This window comes from Falco peregrinus, chromosome 1, assembly GCF_023634155.1.
Source record: "Falco peregrinus isolate bFalPer1 chromosome 1, bFalPer1.pri, whole genome shotgun sequence".
NCBI lineage: Eukaryota > Metazoa > Chordata > Aves > Falconiformes > Falconidae > Falco > Falco peregrinus.
Genome location: NC_073721.1, coordinates 77,536,074 through 77,555,664, shown reverse-complemented (window position 1 = coordinate 77,555,664; position 19,591 = coordinate 77,536,074). Strand labels below are relative to the sequence as shown.

General features: G+C 43.6%; 1 protein-coding gene across 20 annotated transcripts in view; it reads right to left on the bottom strand.

Moving 5' to 3' along the window:
• Nucleotides 1-3,729, bottom strand: part of TMEM229B (transmembrane protein 229B) — a 38,210-nt gene extending 34,481 nt beyond the window's left edge. For 11 of the 20 annotated variants that reach the window (XR_008746817.1, XR_008746819.1, XR_008746818.1 and 8 more), the window contains exon 1: nt 1,769-2,512. The gene's annotated coding sequence lies outside the window, so the exon portion shown is untranslated. The other 9 variants (XM_055801609.1, XM_055801646.1, XM_055801585.1 and 6 more) reach the window with 8 other exon arrangements.
• Between the last annotated feature and the right edge of the window lie 15,862 nt (nt 3,730-19,591).

The window sequence follows — 19,591 nt, the reverse complement described above, 5'->3', positions numbered from 1 at the left end:
AGGAAAGAGAAAACCTAAAAAGTCTGGTCCCAGACTGCGGTATGATTCTCAAGGTAAACAAGACTTGCCATCAAAGCACATGGAGACAGCAAGAAGATGTTGGGGCTTTTTTTTACCCCTAGGGAGAATTCAGTTTCCTCGCCCTCTCCTCCACTCCTCTCAGACCTCCCCCTTCCTGGCGTGCTCAGTCACTGATTGTGGCTCATTTCTAAGGCTTCAGAGGAAGGCAAAACCTAAATTCATCTGGCTAATTACAGCATGAGAGGAAACACCCTTCCCGGACACAATGCGGTGACTGCCGGCAGCCCTGAAGCACTCTAAGTCATGGTCTTAACCAAATGGAAGGTGTTGCATGCATATTTAGGACACTACCAAACAACTCCTCTTCAGAGCTCTTGATGTGTGGAAATAAGTAGATCTGCAAATTACAAGGCCAAAGGGAATCCTCCATCTTTACTCCTTAGGACTTCTCCAAGATACTGAATTAAAGTCTAGATTGCAAAAAGATATCTCTATTTAATGACTCCAGATGCTGTGGAGTTCACCACCTTACCCAAAAACTTCTTCCTGTCTTACACTCAAAGTCAGGAACCTGCACCTCCCTTCAAGGTTAAATTTGCCTTTCACTGCTCAGCACCACATCACATTATCACACTGTCAGCAAAACCGCAGAGTCCCCTCTACCAGGTGTCATTTCCATATGTATGCAGAGATCTAGGTTACTCTCAAGCCATGTGTCAATAAGCTATCCACAGCTTTTGTCTGAGCCCCCCTTGACCATTTTGGTAAACTGCCATGGGATCTTGCCACAACAACGCCACCAAGGTTTGAACCGTCCTGACGAAGCAGCTCATTTTCTACCTCCACCGTCACCCTGCAGTAGAGTGGGAACAGCAACACTGACCAAGGCTACGGACGCACTGCCAGAGCCTCAGCAAGATGTTACGCAGTCACAAGCAGTACTACCTCAACACCTGCCTGACCCTCCATTTCCCTTCCACCAGACTACACTACTGTCTTTTGCAATATGCCTGCGATCAGAGGATCTCAAATGTTTCACAGACATTGAATAAACTGCTTGTAACACTTCTGTTGACTTTTGTTTAGGAAATTGCTACAGCTACTAGTTAAACTAAATTATTTGGAATCAACTTCTGTGTTTCAATTTGACAACTACCCATGAAACGCCATCTTTCTATAACCTCAGTTTCCCCTTCTACAACAGGGGAACACCCATGTTCTTCAGTGGGAACCTCAACACAGAACTATGAAATTTGCAGGCGTACGCACAAAGCTCCTCAGGAAGAAAATATTTACTTTCAAATTAAGTGAACAATCATAATTTATCCACAGTAACGAGCTCTTGTCACCACACAGAAAAACTGACATCCCTGCATGGAAGAGGTCATACCTTCTCACTGGGACTGGGATTCTGGAAGGACCTTCAGGATGTGCATCGGCATCAGAGTGTCTTACAGACTTCCTACAAGGTTTTGCTCAGCGCTGGCCAAAAGTGGCTACATGCATTAACGATTACAAGTCAACAAGTCTTCTTTTTCTGTTTCCTAAAACTTTTATGGTATTTTTTTCTTTTTAGGACTTCCTATTGACGGCCAAACAGTAGCTAGCCCCATCTCTAACTGATGCCATACATTTATTAATGTATTTGCATTCCTGAAAACCAGAGAACAGAGCTCTTTGGGCAATCTGTTCTTGCAAATCCCCAACGCACACAGCTCTGGCTGTCAGGGAGCTGTCACCACCTCACCTGTGAAAAATTCAGCTGCTGCAGGGACTGCTTTTTCCTCAGAATTAAGAGGGGAACAGGACAAACCTGTCAAATAAATGATGTCAGAGAACAATATGAAATATTTCACGCGATACAAGTTTTACTGCTTCTGCTATGTAATTGGGAGTCTTTAACAAGTTTGTACTTCCCCGGTAGTTTTGGACCAGCAATGCCAAATGCTCCCTAGGAAGTCCCAGTGCCAGGCTCCCAGTGAAGGTGAAAGGGACAGGCCAGCCTCTCAGCATCCCTGCTCCTAAGCATTCTAGAGACAATTTTCAAAACCCTAGTGCAAAGAATGGGGGAGAGAAGGAATGAGATTTTCCATTTCGCCAAAATTCAGCTATTCAGCATATTTTTCCATACCAAAAATGGAACAAGAGCAAACATCTTGAGAGCAATATAAATTAAAAAAAAAAAAAAAAAAAAAAAAAAGAAAGAAAAAAAGGAAAAAGAAAAACCTCTTGTTTTCAGCACATCATAATATCCGGGTCCCTGACCTCTGGCTTTACACGCACGAGTAATTCGCGGGGTTGCAGACAAGTCACTGGAAGGGCCACCGCCAGCCCCCACCCCCAGCAAACGCCGGGCTGCCTCACAGCTATTTCTCCTTCCCTGGAATAAAGTTTTACCGGAATGCATACGAAAAGATGTTTCAAAACACTTCATTTATGCCGAAAAAGGGGCACTTTTCAGTGAAAAGCAGCTCCAATTTCAGCAGCCCCTCCATCCTTCCCCCCCCCCCCCCCCCCCCCCGAGCCCCCCCAGCTGGACCGGCGGCTCCCGAGCGACAGCCCCGGCCCCTGCCCGGCGATGGCCCCGGGGGGCGGCAAGGCCCAGCCGGCGGGGGCGGCGCGGGTGGCGCCGGGGGACGCCGCTCCCTCAGGCCGCGCCGCGCGGCCCCGTGCCCCGGGAGGGGGCCACGCGCGGCGCCCGGGCCCCACCGGCGGAGGGGGAGGCTGCGGCTCCGCCGCCAGGCACCGCCGCCCGCCTTTGTCTTGCTCGGGCCGCCCGGCTGCCCCGGCGGCCGCATCCCGGCGGGGCCGCAGGGCCCTCCTGCCGCCAGAAAGCGAAAGCAGCGGCGCCCGGCGCCAGCCCCCGCCTTCCGCCCCGGGCAGCGCATCTCCCGCCGCCGCCGCCGCTGCCACCGCCCGGCTGCGGGGAGGCCGCCGCGGGCGCCGCGCACCGACCGGCGGGGCGGGCGCGGCGGCGGCGTTGGGGCCGCAGGCAGGTGCCGGCGCCGCAGCTCGGCCGCCCCCGCCCGCCCGGCCGCGCCGCGCTCATCGCCTCACCGGTCTCCATGGGTGCCCTGCGGCCGGCGGCGGCGGGAGGTGAAGTGTGCCAGTGACACTGGCCCGTAGTATGGATGCGGTTGCAATCTGCACATGCTCGCTCCCGACAGCCGGTATGCCCCGCCACCTTCCCTTAACTCTTTCCGTACTGCCCCGCACTGCCTCCCCAGCGCCGGGGCGGCGGCGGCGGCCCGGGCCCCTCCACCCGGCCCGCGGGGCGCCGGCTCCGCGCCCTCCCGCGCGGGTGCAGCCGTCGGGCTCGCCCCGCAGCCGGGGGGGAGAGGGGGGGGGGCAGCCGGGCGGCTGCCCCGGGGGCCTGCCCGGACCCGCGCGGGGAGAGCCGCCACCGGCGGCGGCCAGTGCCGGGCCCGCCTGCCCCGCCGTGCGCTCCGGTGCGCGGCCGAGCGCCCGGCTCACGGGCTCCTTGGGCGGCGGCGGCAGGGGCACGCGGGGTGGCGGGACCGCTCGGCCCGCGGTACGGGCTGCTCGTGTTTACCCTTCCAAAGAAATCCGTAACTGCCACAACGAAGAAAAACTCGGAGCAGCAAAGGGATGCGACCCCCTTGCGCCTGCTGTTGAATCTGGCCGCTGGCGGGACACCCCTGCGGTGCAGGAAATCAAACACAGCTATCAAAGGAAATGTTTGTCTGCAGCCTCACTGTTAAAATAGTGAAACACAATCTCTACAAGAAGTGTTTTTCCACCCAGAAGGATCTCTTCAGACTCAGAAAATTGCCTGAGGAAGAGGAGGAAGAAAATAAATCTAAAGCATAGGTAGTAAAATAAATCAAAGCCCTTTCTCTTGCTACATTAACTCTTTGGCACTGTGGGAATGCAGGAAAAAAAATGTCTTTCTGTAGGATTAGAAGTCAGGAGACTGCAATCCTGAACCAGAGCTCAGAACAAACAAACGACTCCTCTGTACCTCTGGCTTCCCTCTGAAAATTGGAGGTAGCGGCAGCTCTGCCGCCAGGCTCAGCTGGCTGGTGCCTCTGCAGCACTCGGTCATCTCCAGACAGAAGGGAGGGATGTTTGGGGTTTTGTTCCTTTACAGAGAGGAAAATCGAAGTACCGTGGGGTTAAATGGTAACCTAAGGTGACACAAACTCAGAAGTGGCAACTGATCCTAAGCCCAGAGACCTGTCTTTGAGCAAGGCCCTGTCTTTCCTAATTAGCTGCTGCCTTTGGGCTGTTTGGTTGTCCCAGGCCGCTGATGCAGTCAGCATTTTCTTTCTCATAGGTACCAGGTTTCCTGGTCTCTCCGGCCTTCTGTAGTACCAGAAGTGATGAGCTCATGTTTTTCAGCAGAACAGGGATGTTTTTATGACCTTTGTTTAATGACTCAGCATTTCTGATATCAATAATAAATGGTCCCAATGATGAGGCAGCATTGGATCTGTGCAGGCCTCGAGGCGATTATAACAAAGGATTCTCAAGATGTCTGGCCGCAAGTGACTCTCAAAGACAGGTATTCTCTTTAGAGGCTGCTCCTTCAGCCCCAGAATTGCAGGGCCAGCAGATGCTGCACACAAAAACCGCGGCAGCTTTGCATAACTCTGCGTAACCCAGGAGTGCCGGGTTACCAGGAGCGCCAGCCTTAGCCTGGGGAGCTCTGTGTACAGCGGCGGTGGCTGCTCCGAGGATGCCACAATGCAGCAAACCAGCCTGTCACCGAGTCACCTGATTGCACAATCTCACTGGGAGAGCTGGAGTATCAGGAAGATGGAGCATTTTAAAGGGGAAATGGAGAACAATGCACAGCTAGCCCTACCTCAGCAACCAAGCTGTGCACGCTAGAACACTGCTGTGTGTGCTGGTGACCTGGATGAAAAAATAACCAGTTGTTTTATATATATTTCAACAGAGCTGAGAAGGAAAATGCTAAGGTAGCCAAGGCATCCTCGATGTTCTAAGAAGCACCTTTAAAACATTGTATCGGATTAGGCAGCTACGGAGGACAGCAGCCCGATGCAGTGCTTCTGTATTTATTGTGAAATAGCATCCTTTAGAAAGCACTGAGGACCATGCTAGAGACATTGTCGAGAGAGAGCATGAGAAAGATCATTTAACAGTATGAGACAGTATGAACATTTCACAGCATGAGAGGAGAGAATGCTTTACAAGGAGCAGAGGAAAGGTCAAAGAGAAAGGAGAGAGCTAAGAGATACTCACCCACAAGAAGGAGAAATCAACAGCCAGAGATGGACCGGAAAAAATGAGAAGCACATGCCGGGAATACATAAATCTGTATTCTCCTGTCTAGTCACAGCAAGCAGAGAGAGGAAGGAGGAGGTGAGGAGAAAGGAGAGGGCTCCCAGAATGAGAAGGGAGGAAGGAGGAGGCAGTGAAGCAGGGGTGAGGGGAACGAAGACAAACGCTGTACTGTGCTGAGGGGACAGGCAGGAGGGAATAATGTCAGAGTGAGCACCTGGTGGTGGTGCTGTACACCTGAGAGCTCGTTCAGCTCTCCCCAGCTACATTAACTGGTCCAGAAAAAGCTGTTATTTTTCTGTCCAGCCTTGTTTCTTTCAGCCTGAGCTAGTGACGGTGGAAGTGGGAGTAGGATGAACCTCAGCAAAAAAGGAGAGAGGATTTCTAGAATTGCCCTTTTGTCAGGCATTCACCGGGAGGCTTGAGCTCCCCAAGGCCTGGTGCCAGGAGCAAGCACCATTCTCTGCAGAGCACCCAGGCTTGTATGCTGGAAGCTGGCTCCAAGATGAAAAGAGTTTGCAGTGACCTAAGTGTGCTCTCACCCCTCTGCAGCCACTTGTGAACAGGCGCAGAAAATGTAGCTGATCGTATGAATGATCTCACAATCCTGTCATGTGTGGGTTGCCTTTATCTGGAATAACACAGATCATATATAACACCTGATCTATATCTGTGCCCAAAGCCAGCTCACCTGTCTCTGTATCATCCTGTCTGGTTCTGGAAGGATTTAGTCAGTTAGGTGCAGCATCACATCTGACTGTATGGAAACATCTTGGAAAGAAGCGTAATCGTATTTGCTTGCTGCTATACTCTTGTATCTGGGCACACTAAGGAGTGCAGTGCAGCAATACCCACGCTGGTTCCTCACTTATCCATTTGGTTTCTGGCAGAGCTTATTACCTCACCATAATCTGTGTTTTATTTATGGCACAATTGTTACACTGAAAAAAGAATGAGTTACTTCTTCAGGAACTCTTTAATGTGGTTATTACACTGGTAACTGAGCGCATCACAAATATTGCTGCCAGAGTAGTCATTCCCAGTAAGATCTCACTCTGCAGACTGGAGTTTGAAGCTCAGACATATTACAGTTAAAAGGATTTATAAATTTGAAATTTGTAGCATCTCTCTTTTCCCACAGAATTTAGTTTTATATGGCTCCTTATATTTCCATTCCAGTTGTGGATGCTCATCCCTTCCGTAACTCCAGCCCCAATCTAAAAAAAAGAGCACCTGGAAAATCAGGAACCTCCATTAGTCTTATCAGTTTAGTCCAAGTGACTTGTCTGACATTGTTTAGGAACTAATGAGGAATGGGATCCAGCTTTCCAGAGCAGAGTTTAACCACCTGGCTCATTAAATCGCCCTTACCCTAATTTCCTGCCTCATTCTCTACAACTCTAATGTGTTCTGCAAAAAATGAAACAGGAATCCCACCTTATAACACCTCCCCACTCTCTACCCAGCCCTGGCTCAGTCCGACTCCAACCAGCCAGTGCACTGAAGGAGACACCTGCCATGGAAAACTTCATCATAATTGTTTCAAACCTCTCAAGCAGAAATCAGGGATTTCCCCTTCTTGGGGATGTTTGGCTTTTTCTCTCCTGTTTGCCTGAGGAGATCCAGCAACCGGGAATAGGGAATTTCATCTCCCTGCTTGTATAGAGGAGATGCTCTATGTTTATTTAATAAACTCCTCACAGATGTACATCCAATACATGGGTTTCTCTGCCAGGAAACTGAAGAACAAAGAGCAATCTTGAAGCTTGGAAAGAAATTAAAGAAGGAACTAATTTATTATTTTTTTTGCTGAGGGGGCCCCCAGTCAGTGTGGTGGCAAATGTTCTTCATAGCCCTGAAGCAGGAAGTGTATTTTGAAGAATACCACAAATCACATGCTGTCTCAGATCACCTTGCCTCGGTCTTCATGCAATAACATGGAAATTGCTTCCTTGGTCTCTTTTTCTTTTTGGTGAGGGTAGAAAAAATATAAGCCTTGGATTTTCACTGACTTCACTCATTTGGTGAATTTACTGAAGAAAATGTGAACGAAATACTAAAACATGATTCCTTTAAGCTGGAGGAGACTCCCTGATATGGTGGGTTTCTCTCTCTTCTTGCTCATAGCAGGGGCTTTTTTTTCCCCCTGTAGGTAGGCCCTATCAAAATACACTAGGGTTCTTTTTATGACTTCAGGCACTAACACCATATTCATCACTCCTGACAAAGTGCTTAATTCAAAAAGGGGCCAAGGCTGGAGCTAGGAACATACATGTTCTTAATGTATCTCTGCCCAAAACTGAAGCCCTCTAAACTTTATTTCATTTAACTATGCATGTGCCAGTCTCTGCCAGTAAGATGCTGTCCTTGGGATCAGCCTTGAAACATCAAAGGTTGGGCAGCAATTCCCAAGGTACCCAGAGCTGGTTTTGAAAACTCTGGCCTTTCTCTCTGGGATTACTGAAATCATTCCCCTACTCAGAGCATATTCTTTCCTCTAGATATAGATTGTAATAGTAAAGTTTGCATAAGTATTTAGCTTTGTGCTATCTACTTTCCTTCAAGACATTTTTCTGTAATAGATACCTGCCATACCTTATATCCTGGTGAACACTTGTCTCTGAAACTAAACATGGCAGATAGGAAACTTTTAAGAAATGCTACCGAAGTACCATGCAGCAAAGCATCGCTTACCGTCGGGGTAGCCCTGTCCAGGGGTGTATTTTCACAGCAACTATTAAAGCTTTTGAGTTTCCTCTGGGATGCTGTTCAGAGATCATCTCTCTGGACTGACAGATAAATTGCTTAGTAGAGCACTAGTATCCACTGCTACCTCCTGCCACCTTTGCCTTCATGTGGATTAGATGCCAGATGGGTTCTTCAGAACAGAGCAGCCTGAGACTTCTTCTAGAACAAGCAGCAGGCAAGATTTACTAGAGGTGTGACTGATGTCTGACTAAGTAAGCCTGTATTTGCTTGCATTTTTAATAAACATAAATAAATAAGTCCCTCATGGTTTCTATTCTGGATTCAGGGGCAGAAGAAAAGCAAATACCATATATGTGGAAATTACAGATCCCGAAGGGTTTGGAGGCAACTATCTTATGTTATTTTGTCAGGTTTAACATGCTTTTGGGATGGGGTAAACCACTATACAAACCTGGACATGCACAGTTCAACTTGATCCAATAATCTATTTTGTGGAGAAGTGTTGCCCATTATAAATGCCAGGAGGCTGGAGCCCTGGAGACTTGGGTTGTGTTCATATACATCCTTCCAGCCTTCTCAGTGTCCTCAGATTCACCTCTCCGTTTTTGTGCTTCCCCAGCTGTAAAAGAGGGAACACATTTCCTTTGCTAGAAGGCTTTGAGACATGTGAGTAGAAAGCAGGATAAGCAAAGAGGTGTTACATTTTAAGAGTTTCTAGAGTGCCAAACAACTCAGTGCTAGCACTTCACTGACATACCTCGTAACTCTGAGCTAGCTGAGAAACTGAGACAGAGAAGAGAGAAGGCATGTGACTTACCTAAAATGCTTTTGAATGTCAGTACCAGAGATGGGATAATTATAATAAATAATTCTATTTCATATAGTGTCTCTGGTACACATTATAGTGCAAAATATAATTGAGAGACTAAATATTTCTGGAGCCATAGTTTTTATTTACACAACACGACTTGGATGCAAAGTGCTCTGCACAACAGTAAACTGACAAATATCTGCTCCAAGTCACACACAATGCAATTCTCGAACATTAGTCAAGTAGTCATTATAAACCAAGGAGAGGAGGAGAATGGATGAGGGAAATGATGGAAAAGGGTTACAACATAAAAAAAGATAAATGAGGAAGGTTGGGAGCAATTAAACAGTATGAATGAAATTGAAAATGTGTTCCTCTGAGATTTGAAATTATGTGGAAAGTGGATGAGTCAAAAGAACACATAACAGCGATTCAGAGCTAAAAATCACTTTGACTCTCTACTTCCATGTATCCAATATTCACAATAAGCTGCTGGAGAACATTCTGCAGGCCAAGAGCTTTCTGAATAACAAAAACCTCTGAGATGGACAAAAGCTGTTCACAAACAGTGCTGAAGCAGCAAAAGAAGTGGCTAAATCTGTCAGATAAGCTGCCTACTATAAATAAAAGTTATCTAGCCTGCCCTTCTCCACTGTTCATTCCTTGTATTTCCCCTGAAGTTGCATTAGTGAAGTTGCTTCAGTTTGTTTCTTAAACTATTATTTTGTAAGGCTGGGCACTGTCAGTAGCACCCATGCTTTGCCTTAGAGCCACAGAAGCCTCCAAAATGCTTTGGGATTATATAGGATGCAAATTCTCGTGGCCCAATCCTTAAAAACATTTAGGCATTCAGATCTGCAGGTCACTGCTACAGGGATTCTCAAGATCAAATCAGCAGCAATTCATGCCTATTCCTTTAGGTGATCTAAACATCATATATCATGTTGACAAAGGAGATTCCTATATTAAAGCATTGCCTCACATGGCAATGTTGGGGGGGGGGGGGGGGGGTAGGGGGGTGGTTTGTGTGTGTGTGTTACTCTTCTGGGGAAGAACCTGTTTTTGGCATCTCCACTTCCATTCATGTCTTCCAAAAAGACTGTGGCGGTTTTTGTTAATACATGTGCAAGCAGTCAGGATAACCACTTACCATAGGTGTATGTCACAACCAAAGAAAGAAGTTTCTAGACAGAGGAACAAAGAAGGGGAAAGAAATTCATCCAGAAACTTGTATTTCCCATGTATTATGGCAGCTGGTGAAGTGACCATCTATTGGAATATCAAAAGAGAGAAAATCAGTCGTGGATTCTTACAGTCCTCCAGCTTCTTTCATTAGTTATCTTGGCAACCTTAATTCATCTTGTTATCATTAAATGGTAGCACTTAAAGGGCAGAACAGGGGGAAAGTTGCATGTTTAGCTACTGCTTATTAGCATAATCATAATAATTAATAAATATATCTATCTCCTACAACATAATGGATCTCAGAGATCACTATTGCCTAGAATGACCTCTTACATATCATAGCCCATTCATTTTCATGGATATATTCCAGTACTAAATGCTATAACTCATGCTTGACAATTTGTAGTTGGCTGTAGGCAGATAAGAAAAACGTCTAGTCTTGATATGAAGACATAAGAAGATGAAGAATTCACTACATTAGCTTGTTCTAGTGGTTAATCATTTTCTGTGTCTCATTCTTCACTTGAATTTGTCTGGCTTTATAATTCCTGCACTCAGTCCTCAGCACGACTTAGGCTGCTCAGAGCCCTATCCTGCTAGTGTTTTATGCCTCCAACGGTACAATTCATTAATCAAGCTATAAATCAAGTAATCTCCTTTTCTGTAAGTCAGACAGGTTGAGCACTGTAAGTCTTCTACAATAAGGCATTTTCTTTAGAACTTGAATAATGACCAAGCTGCTTTTGCACCCTCCCCAGCTTTTCAACAACCTCTGGAAATAAATATCCTGCATATGATTAGTCTCATGAGTACCACAAAGGGAAGAAAAGCAGCCTGGTACTTCTACTCCCTATTCCCATGTTTATGCATTCAAGGATTGATTTCACCCTTCTTGCCACAGTATCTCACCGGAATGAAACTGCGCCATACTCTGACAACCCTGATCCTTTTCAGAGCGCTGTTTTCCAAGGTAGAGTTTCTGATTACACATCTCCAAATCTCCTATCTGGTTCCCACATGCATAACTTTGCATTTAGCTGTAGCAAAAGGCTTTTTACTTGAAAGTGTCTGATCTGCTAGGTGATCCAGCCTACTCTATATAAATGCTTTCCCCTCATCGCTGACATTCCACCAGGCTTCCTATCAGCAGTAAGTTTATGTTTACTTCTAGGGTAATGATTAAAATGTTGAATAGCACTGCATCTAAAATTCATCCTACTACTACTTCCATGGCTTTTGCAAAGCATGGGTGACATGGCTTTATTCTGTTCTGGTTTATGTTCAGCAGACAAATTGGCCAGACTGTTTTCCCTGTGCTTCAACCATCCTGTGCCCTGTGTTTCTCTGAGTGAACGGGGTCCAGCACTGCCCCTGATCTGAGTGCTACACAAAGAAGCATTCAGTGAGAAAACAATTTAAGAAATAAAGTCAAGCAGAATTCACATCCTATACACATATTCACTCCTGTCCAGTGACGACTCTGTTCATAACCATGTTACCTCTTCATGGAACCACAGAAGGTAGGGCTTAGAAAGTGCTTTAAGAGCATCTCTAGTCATCTTCCTGCTCATGGCAGGGATGTCTAAATTATTCTCAACATTGTTTGGTTTGGTTTTTTTTCAAGATTATTCTGATGCTGGAAAATACATAACTAGATTTTCTTATTCTTTGTCAGAAGATTCTCTAGCAGCTAATACTTCTTTTCCCTGAAGTGCGGTTAGCCTTGCTGGTGCACATCCATTGGGATTATTGACTTTGCCATTGTTTAATATCGCCATAGAACAGACACTCCTCTAGTATTCTATTTCCTCACTATTACAGGGTTTATGAAATATCATTGTCAGCAGGTTAAAGACCAGTTAAATAAGCTCTATTAGTATTCCCATGTAAGATATCCAGACCTGCTGATTTTAAAATATTTACCCCCAGTACATACTTTACATTCCTTCTGGCCACTAATGGAGCGGAAAATTTTTTGTCAGCCCATGTGATATAAATGCATCATCTTTCTTCTTTCCAAATGTAGAACAGAAATATTTCTGGAATATTTGTCATTTCTGCCACATTATCATTTCATCATCTGCATCAAGCAGCAGCATGTACCCTTTTTAAGACTTCTGTTGTTCCCAATATACTCTTAACTCATTTTATTGTCTTAAGGCCTGCCAGCTGATGATTTTCCTCTGTTGTCTTTTTTTTTTCTCTCTATTTTTATATTATGTAACTTCAAATTTATATTGATTGCTATATACTTCCCATTTTATCCATTTGCTATGTAGGCTTTTTATTTTCTAACTATGCCTTCACTTCATACATTGACCCAGGATGGCATTCTAAACATCATTCTCTATTATGCTTATGAAATTGAGTCTGTTTTTTAATCCAGTGACTCTTAAACAGCTTCTGGTTATCTTCCATATTTTTCTGTCTGAGCTTCTTCTCCTCATCTTTCTTGTGTTTTGTCCTGTTCTTAATCTGATTCAGTGTTCTCTGAGAGTCTTTCCTTCCTCAGTGGTATGTTATGCTTTTTTATTATTTAGTACATTAAACCATTATGCATTAAAACACCTGTGGATATGAGTTACTGATAATTTTGAAATTCTTGGTGGCTGTCCTTAAGAGAGAGCATACCCTCCTTACGCTGTCTCCTTCTCATACTCCTCTTTTATTCCCGCCCTCATTGCAGACTAAATAAACCAAGAGATTTTACTCTGTAACTTCTTGCAGCAGGTTTCAGAACATTGGTGAAATTAATTTTCTTCTTAACAATGAATATCTCCGATTTTGTTCTGCTGCCTCCACTTTTAGAAGCAGTGTATAAACAACTGAAGAATTCCTTATTTCTTCGATCTTTGCGACATTGTTTCAGTGTGTCCATAAGGCTTAGTTGCACAGCAGTTCCACTAGAAATAGGATCCTTTTGCATTGTTCATTCAATATTTTCACTGATATTTCACTGTTACCTTACTTTTTTTATGTCACTTTGAGCATGCAACTGAAGATAATACCTAGAAGCCTGGAGGAGCAGCCACCTAACCTCATCCTCTATTTCAGCTACCATATACGTGCATATGATGAAGAAAATGTCAGTGATACACAAGATTACTGCACTTCTTTAAAAAGCAGCTTTTTCTTTTCCTTCCTTTCCTTTCAGATCTTGTCACTGTCCTGGTAGCAGTCACACAATAAACACATGATCCTAAAAATGTCACTGGGTCAAGCTGGGTAGGAGCCAAATGGTCCCAAATCTTTTTGATGACTAAGAAAAGTCACATGAAAAAGACTGTCTGTCTCTACAGATATGCTAAATAAATAACTATTTCACAAAATATTCATCTATATTTTACACAGCAAAGCTCCCCATCAAAGATTGCATAGGGATGGCCATGATATTATCTGAAGAGTAAGTTTTCATTTCAGGACAGTTTTTGTGAGAAAATTTATGGGATTAAGTACATAGCCCTGAAGAACGTTTAGTTCATGACATGTCCAAAAGAAATGAGACTTTCTGTCATATTGTAATATATAATTATCAGATATTTTTACACTAACTACAAATGCCAACTTAACAATAGCCAGCCCAGTGAACTTTAAAACCATAATTTATAGGACTTCCTATTCTAGAAGAGACCAGAAATGATGCTCCAGATACCAAACAATCCCAGTCATCCTGCAAAACTTCCAGTTACAACTAGTATAACTGATTCTGGTAATGACAAATCAACCTCAGAAACAGAAGCACAAAACTAGATCAAGTGAGCTGGAATTTAAGCAAAGGTCCTGATGCACCTTTCAGCTCCCCAGCTGTGAAAGCCATCTGCAGTTAGTTGTGAGTCTTCATCTATGGACTGATCCAGTTCTTAACAGTGCTGCAAACGTGGAGGTTTGTCCCAGTTCTGTAATGTGATATACTTACATCTACATCCCAGTAACTTCATTCTGTATTAGCTATTGTCTGCCTGCAAGAATATTGTGATCCTTTGCTTTCCGTCTGCTGTAATTCCCTATTTATTCAGTCCTGAGAGGTGGACACTTCTGGATGGTGATGCACTCCATCCTATGGAGATGGAACAAGTTCCTCTGTCTCCACTGATGATAGATGGAGCCAAATGAGTAGTTCAGGCCCGTTTCTTGACTTCTGAGTAGCTGAAGTCAGGCAAAATAAACCCAGACTGATGGTCGAACTAGGTTCTTTCTGTTTCATAACACCCTGACTAACTACATGAGACAGATCCTAAACTGGTCAAACGAGAGTCACAAAGAACGCCAAATCAGGCTCTGACGCGTAAGTAAATCTCACTTTTTTCATAATTTGACCTCTATCAGACCTATGCTGTCAAATATTTTCAGAAGGGGTTTTTTTTATAGTTGTCTTTGCAAATGGGAACTAAATTCCCAATTTTATATCCTTCCAAAGGAAAAATACAAGTTAATAGAAGGGGAATTTGAGAGTAAAAGTGCCAGTACAGAATTTTGCTTCTTCAGAAAAAAAGCCATAGTTGCTTTTTGATTTAAAGCCGTTTTAAATTTTGTTGTAACATTGGGCATGTTATTAGGGAGAAATATTCTATCATAGTTTAACACATCCAAAGATGATATCAGCTTATAAAATCCTTTTGGCATCAGCTTCATTTTCAGTAGGATTTTTTTCTTAAGGGATATCTATACTAATACAAGAAATTAAGGGTTCTTTATTAGAATCAGTCTCAGAGGTACCAACTTAACCATCAATTTATGTTCTTCTCAACCCCTTAATAAGAGCAGAGGACAAAGAAGTAGCACATTCTCCCCAAATAAGCATGATCCCAAACATGAACCACCACTACTAAATATACTGCACTGACTATAAAACATTTATGTGCTCATAATTCTGTTAAGAATTTATCTGTTACTTACCTACAAACATCACTGCAGCCAAACAAAACTTGGATAAACTAGGAATTCACAAGCCCTGCTTCCATGGTCATACTATGTTGAACCTCACTTCTCCCTTACATTACAACAGGTCCATTACAACAGGTCCATTACCTTTCTCTCTCTCCCAGATTTTGTGTTCCCTGTATTCTCAGTTCCCTTGCCCCATGATCAGGGTGAGGAAAAATGACCGTTCATTACCAGGTGGGCAGCTCAGCAGTCAAGACTTTCTGGCAGAGCAACTTCACTAGACTTGTGCTAAGTCTTTTTTTAGGGCTTTTTTGGCACAGCAGAACGAAGTCTTCTGGATGTCCTGAGAAGCTATGCTTAACAGAAGTAACCTTAGAAATGTCTAAAACTGATGGGCAAACAACTAGTGAAAAGATGCAGGTGAGTCGATGTCCATGCTGCCCCCACCTGCTGCCAGCAGTCCTGTAATTCCAGCTGGTAATTCCTAGGTTCAGACATTGCTGGGCAGTTCTTCTGTCTCTGTTGTGATCCATGAATATTGACACTGTGACACTCAACTCCTTTATTTCCAAGAGAGTAAAAAGTGCTGTCATGTTCCCCCCGGCTGGCAGATAGTTGTATGAAAATTAGGGCAAGTGGATAAGCCCTGAGGAGTTGTGCATAAGCAAATCAGGTGTCCCTGGGGAACAATCCACCCAGTAGCCCTGTATTTCACTGTTTGTGTTGATTTCCTCCCACCTGCTGGATGACAGAGGGGGAGAAAATAATCTGCAGAAAGTTCTTACAGTGTCAGAACAGCTCATCTGTGGCTTTTGTCCATGCTGATATCTGGGTATCCAAAGGCAGTAATTTGAAAAAAAGTACAGGTTACCAAGCTGAGTAACAAATACAGACTCTATCACCGATGGGAGCTGATACAGATTTCTCTGTGACACTGGATAATTTCCAACAATTTTATCTGGAAGCAACCTCCACCAGCTAGCCCTTATTCAGACCCCAGAGCTGGCTAAACGCACTGTCTTTTAGCTCTGACATCTGAGGCAAATGTAATAGCTCTGCAGAGCTGCCTGTCATCCACACAGAGCAGGAGGTCAAGGAGTGCACTGATGTATGCTTCATACCTGCACCCTGCATGCCATTGAGTTTGAAAGGCCAAAATACGCTGGAATTATCTCAACATTCAGTCCCTGCCTCCAGGGTTTTATGGACACTCAGTTCTGAAAAATGAAGCTTTGCTGGAAGTTACATTTCAAGGACCAAAACCAATCCAATTTACAGTGGGTCCAATATCTACTCAAACTTGCCACTTTAGGTTTATCTCAGCAAAGCTTTTTAAGCAAAGTTTTTTTTCAGGTTGCTTTATACTTACCAACAGTGGTTGGAATGTGTCATGTAGTGGACATTTTTTCCTTTAAAATAGGCACCATACCCATTTCAAGAAGGTGTTCTTTTGTTTACTTTAAAAGATATAAAGACTTCTTTTAAAGAATGTGAGTTCTATATAACCACAAAATATTAGAACTCAAAGAAAATAGACCTTTTGGTGGTCATCACACAGTCTTCATTATTGCCAGTAATGCTGTCTAGGGGAGTAGATTTATGGGGTGGAAATTAGGTCAAAGTGTCATGGATAGTAAGTGAAACAGATTGTAAAATGTTTTCTTGAAAAACTGAAAAGAAAAATAGCTTGGCCTTGCACTCTATGTATCTTCAGATGGCTTCAGATAAGAAATTCCATTGAATCCAGGGACTTTCCTGTAAGGTGAGGAAAATATTTATAGTAGCATTAAAAAAGGACTAAATGCAAAATCTCATGTGTGAATGATCGTCATTAGCTATTGGCATTTATGGTGGGCAGAGCTGCATATGTTGTCTTGTTTATTTTTTATTCTAGGGAGGTACATGTGTCTGGATGCTGTCTGCAAGTGATTCTCCAGGCCTGAAAAAAAAAAAAAAAGAAAAAAAAAAAAGCAGCCCTATGCATTCAGATGGTCACACTGTTATGCCAATTTTTTATGGTTTCAGTGTAAGTTCTCTTGTTATTTCTTCTTTGATGTTTGTGTATCTGTCTATACGTTCACAAAAAGTTCCTAATGATGGATCAAATAATCAGTCCTAGAACTGATGGTGGGAGTTTTGTCATCAGAAAACACACTAATGTTGCCATGAGACATGAAACTGCAGCTATTCGAGATGTAGGGTCATGTAAGCCAAGAACTTGCTTCTTTTTGAAGAGTTGTATAGCCTTAAACAGAGCTGCTTTTGGTACTGAAAGTCTTGGGAGGTTTTGGAAGTGTTGAACAAATGCAGATGATGGCTTATTTGTATGTGTGAGAGTTGCTCTATTTCGTATGTGCTCACTTTTCGCTCCAGCTGAGTATCAAATTGGAATGAATTATATCACCTGACCACTTATACACAAGTGTTATGTCCAGCATACACCATTTATGTTGATGACACTGCTGAATCTTCCAGAACTTCTTACAGCAGTTTTGTGAGCTTGCAGTGCACCATGTTTCATTAATAGTCTGTAATTTCTGGAGTGTGATTTTTACTCATGCAGAGTGGCTTAGGTTTAACATGCAGGGCTACTTTACACTTCAGAAAAAAACCCCCAACATATTTCACAGGAAGAATCTCGACCTGCATTTGCCTTGATATGAAATGTTTCCCTCCTCTGTAGCCCTAGAATAGAAGGAGCCTGGCTTTCCAAGAGTGATACAAAGTGGTATTGTTAAACAGAAGCTAATTAGGATGGGATTTCATGTTGCTAAGAGCTAAGTCTTTGGTATGCAACAGAGCCAAACAGCAAGGGCAAAGTGTAACTATTTAAGGCTGAAGTTTGCTATTTAAAGGAAAATGTTCATCCTTGCCCAGTCAGCAGTTAGCTGCAGTCAGGAAAGTGTTTCTGTACCAATGACATGATGATGGCTGTCACAATTCCACCCAGTCAGTCCAGATCAAATGTGCTCAGGATATAAGCCAAGAGATTATTTTTTCCAACCTGCCAGCACCAAAAGCACCATCTGTGATCGATTTTGTGGTAACAGATTAAACAGCTACTGGAAATTCAGGGCAGTTCCCAGAGATTTCGGTCTCTGGCAGGAATGAATATGAGCTTGCACGAGTAGCACAGCTGCTCTTATCCAAAACCTGCTGTCTTCTCTGCAGACGTTGAAAACATGACCCATCACCAACCCATGTGAGCATAACCTCTTACAAGCAGGGGGATTTTGCCTGATCCTGTGCTGGAAAACTGGTGGAAGATGACCTGAATCTTCTCTCCTTTTATGCATACATGCCTACAACTCACAGAGCATTTTTTTATGACAGCAAGCTTACCTTAAATATAAATCTAGTCAACCTAAGCCCAGATAGTAAACTATAGGCATTGATTTCAGACCACACTGTAGAAATCAGGAATCAGTATTCTGCATTTCTGTATGGCTGCCGAGTGCTTTGCAGGGGGAATATAAAGCTAGCAGTCCAGGTTCAGAAACTCTCCTAGATTTAAAAGCAAAATCAACCATTTCTTGTGGTAATGGTGGCATTACTTTTGCTCATTGGAAGAATCACATTATAATCTTGATCCAGCAGGAAAATATTTTGTTAAAGTTCTTAATTTATAAAAGGTTTATTATATATATAAATATATTAAAAGTATAATACATAATTATACATCTATATATATATAAAAGGCTATTGATTTCTGTGATGTCTTCTGAGAAGATGAATAATATTTGGGCAAATATAAATGGTAGTGACTAGTGTTGATTTGTCCTTATGAGAAAAAAATAAAGGCTGAGAGAAGTGTCTTGTGCAGAAACATCAGGCTTGAATTTTGGCCTGTTGTAAGGGTGGGTCCAGCTTTAACAAAAATTAGAACAAAGTCTAAAGGTACTTAGTAGATTTGCACCAAGGAGAAAACACGTTCTTTCAACTAATGCCTGAATTGCACATAGCTATAGTATGCAACCATTGCCCTGAGAACACTTTTTCCTACTCCCCTGCACAGCCCCAAATGTTTGTCTGGTGAAACAATCCAATGCTTATCTGCTTTTTTAGAAATAATTACCCAGGTGCCCCCAAAGTCAGGATTATAGGATAGCATGTGCATTCAGTGTCTCAGAGACAGGGTTTGAGGCTGAGTCTTAGCACCCCTCCACCAGAGAGCCCATAACAAATCGATGTCCATCCATACTCCCTTTCCTTCTGACTCCTTGGAACTGTACCACCATGACACTCCCTAGGAACAGCCTGGGTGCAGCTCACATTTATCTCACCCAAGGTTTCCATTAATTTCAGCTGAAGAAAAATCTCCGTTAGTTGTAACCAGCAGCAGGCCTAAGTGGTGCAGATGCACAGTTGTGTTTACGTCTGTCAGAGGGCAATGAATGGTCTTCCCTGGTAAGACAGAACTTGCTAAACTGCAGAGACAAACTGAGTCGCTGAGTGCTTAGGTCAGGGGCTGAACATAATGCCAAGGGAACCCAAGGGCTCACCTAGTGTATCCTTCCCCATGTAAGCCAGGTCGGGCTGCACGGCTTATGAGGGCAATTCCTTGGGTGCAGTTCAGTGCTGTGTGGCACGACTTTTGTTTAAAATGAGGCCTCCATAGAGCTTTGTGCCATGAAATCTTTCAGAAAATATTACCGGATAAATCTTTCATGCTTGTAGGAATTTGAAAACCAATTTAAAAGAGCCCAAGTTAGT